Below are 2794 nucleotides of genomic sequence, written 5' to 3'. Positions count from 1 at the left end.
AGTTACTAAATGAGATACAATAATCAAATTTTATTCTTTCAGTGTTATGTATAGAAAAGCTGTTATACTATACCAGTCAGTACAATTTTTAATATAAAATTCAATTTGATTAAAAATGATTTTCAATGAATCAAATGAAATTAATAATATTTTAAAAACAATAATAACTATACATAGATTAACCAAAAATCAAACCAAACAGTTCCGCAGAAAATGAAGATTGTTATTACATATTGTAAGATCAATGAAAAATAATCACCACATTATTCATAATTTAATAATATAAATACCTAATTATATTTCACAAATATAGCATCATAGCGACTCAAAATTGGAATCAAATGTAGTGAGTACACAAGCTTTCAGATTTGTGTACGTATTTAAAAATAGTTCAATTGAAAAGCCCTCCCCCCTTATGAAAATAAAACCTAGGTATACCCTACTTATAAACCTTGTCATTTCTTTTTTTTCGCCATATACAAATTGCTCAAATTAGTTAAACATATTATTATATCCTAAAAAAAATTTACATAAAATAAGTATTATTAAAATAATCACAAAACCATCATTGTTAACTAAAAACGTCAGGATGAAAGTGCGACTAGTTATTATAAATTAATCACGGTTATATGTATTCAAATGTTCTTTATTGTATGAATTTAAAAAAAAAAAACAATCAAGTTAATAGGTAAATTTATCTTTACATTAATACAAAATATAATAATTAATTGGGTTAACTATTGGAAAAAAATAAAATAAATAAAATAGGTACACAAATGATATAATCGACAATTCAATTAAATATTTAATTGATTTTTATTGTGTGCATTTATTACAATTTATAAGTCTTGGGTATATTAATCCTAATTATGTAGAATACATCAAAAATATTCAAAAATAAAATATGATATTTTGACATAATAGTTTGATTTACACTCTTTAATAACTTTAATTAATCATTTGAAATACATTTTTTTTTTTTTTAATTTTAGCTTAAAATATTGATTAATATCTGATGGTAATTTAAATGAAGTACAATAACTACTGTAGGTAGATAAAGGAAAATAAATTAAAAACTTTTACTTTTTTGTGAACATTATATAAAGAAATAGGATTAAAAATGAATCATAGTGGATCAAATTAAACAACTTATGTTTATACAATCATTACATACCACCGCCAGTTCTCTCTTGATATACCTCTATGACATCATTATCTTTCATACCTAACGACTTTGGTGTATCACAGTCGGTGATTCGATGACCATCGAACACAAAACGTATCTCATCCACCTGATGACCCATTTTCTTGCAGTATGCGGTTTTCAAACGGACCATCGCTACCTCAGTTTTCAAACGGAAGTGTACTTCGTTGGTCAAATCACAAGTTATCACGCGTATCTGAATTTGACTGCCAGAAGATGTAACATTATCATCAACTTTAGGACTCTCAATGGTGTCGGTTTTAGATTTAGATGGCAATGATTGGGATGATTCACTACTGCAAGCCATGTTTCTATAATAAAATTACAACCGACATAATTAATACAATATGTCTAGGTAAACATGGACAAGTTCTAAAAAAAATGTTCAAGATATCCTAGCATTCTCTATACCAGCGGTTCTCAAACTGTGGTACGCATACCACTAGTGGTATGTGAAAGACTCCATGGTGGTACGTGGAAGGCCGCACGGTGATAGGATAGAAAATTAAAAATAAATATCAGATTCTTAGCGTAGCAATGATTTTAAAACGTCGTGTGTTTTTTTTAATATTCAGATAATAAGGTCAGATTTCACGGAAAATATGTCAATAAATAAGATATCGTATTGGTATAATCATTGATATTGTCGATATTTTTAATCATCAGTGGTACGCTACTAATTGATAATTTACTTTAGTGGTACGCGAAAAAACAAGTTTGAGAACCGCTGCTCTATACATACGATTATGATATCGTTTAAGCTTTGGGACTAAATCACGCGAGTTATGATTTGATTTTTTTGTGAATAATACAACAACTAATGATTATCTATTTTATTATGAAAAAATTAAAACAAACACCTTGAATTTCAACCGATCCGATGTCCAAATCGACTTTGATGACGTTCAGAACGTCAATATAATATTTAATGGAACCAACAAACCAGCTGCTAAACGCTTCGGACGGAGAGGCCTAATGCACGCCGCACAGCAACAACAGACATGGACGACTGACGACACCAGCACTACCGGTGCAGCTCATGTGCGGTACCTACTCGCAGTCGTAACGATGGCGTCCAAAAATAATCGATTATTATTATGCTGTACGGTCGAAAATTGTTCGGTTGTTGTCGACAACCTGCCGATGCGCGGTGGCAGCGGCGCCATCGCAGCAACCATGGAGTAAAACCAAGGGTTCTCCGCATTCGGGTGTTATTGCCACTGGCTAAAAACGGGTTAAGTGTGGGTGACTGGAACCGCGGCAGTGTGACGCTTGTGGTACATGGGAAAATCATCATGGCTCTATCTATTGATAATATTTGGCGTTTGTTACACATGCATTTTTATAATATTGTCTGATTTATAATAATATATTATAATATTACACCCCTGTTGGCTTTTATGCGCGTTAGTTTGTAATTTACTACATTTTACGAACTTTTTAACTCAAACTTTTCAACTAATGGGTATAATATAACATTCTCTTAAGAGGGCTTTTTATTATACTTTAATTTTAAAGCGAGTTATGAGTATTTTAAAATTGTAAACTGTTTGCATATCTTAAAATATTCATAGCTCGCTTTAAAATTTA

The 2794-nt window shown here is 30.5% G+C and overlaps 1 pseudogene across 1 annotated transcript; it reads right to left on the bottom strand.

Annotated features, from left to right (window-relative positions):
- Window positions 1–831: 831 nt before the first annotated feature.
- LOC107169786 (small ubiquitin-related modifier pseudogene) lies at window positions 832–2212 on the bottom strand (annotated as a pseudogene). Its single transcript, XR_016189520.1, has 2 exons — window positions 2065–2212; window positions 832–1515 (listed from the first exon to the last, which is right to left on the bottom strand). The product of XR_016189520.1 is annotated as a small ubiquitin-related modifier pseudogene (transcript).
- Window positions 2213–2794: the final 582 nt, after the last annotated feature.

This window comes from Diuraphis noxia, unplaced genomic scaffold (genome assembly GCF_037042655.1).
Source record: "Diuraphis noxia isolate RWA-SAM2 unplaced genomic scaffold, SU_Dnox_SAM2 contig0001, whole genome shotgun sequence".
NCBI classification, from domain to species: Eukaryota; Metazoa; Arthropoda; class Insecta; order Hemiptera; family Aphididae; genus Diuraphis; species Diuraphis noxia.
This window is presented reverse-complemented; position numbering and strand designations above follow the sequence as displayed.